The sequence below is a fragment of the Trachymyrmex cornetzi genome, unplaced genomic scaffold (genome assembly GCF_001594075.2).
Source record: "Trachymyrmex cornetzi isolate Tcor2-1 unplaced genomic scaffold, Tcor1.1 scaffold326, whole genome shotgun sequence".
NCBI classification, from domain to species: domain Eukaryota; kingdom Metazoa; phylum Arthropoda; class Insecta; order Hymenoptera; family Formicidae; genus Trachymyrmex; species Trachymyrmex cornetzi.
In genome coordinates this window covers 172,471-172,704 of record NW_017297961.1, presented here as the reverse complement: position 1 = coordinate 172,704, position 234 = coordinate 172,471, and positions in this window count along the sequence as shown.

Below are 234 nucleotides of genomic sequence, written 5' to 3'. Positions count from 1 at the left end.
CGACATCGACTGCAAGGCCAAATCGCTATGGACGGAAGACAATGCTCTGTGTTTGGTGGGATCAGAAAGGTGTGATCTATTATGAGCTGCTAAAACCTTGCGAAACCGTTAATACTAAACGCTACCGACAACAAATGGTCAATTTGAATCAAGCTTTGTGTGAAAAACGACCGGAATATCAAAAAAGGCAACACAAAGTGATTTTGCTTCATGATAATGCACCATCACACACAG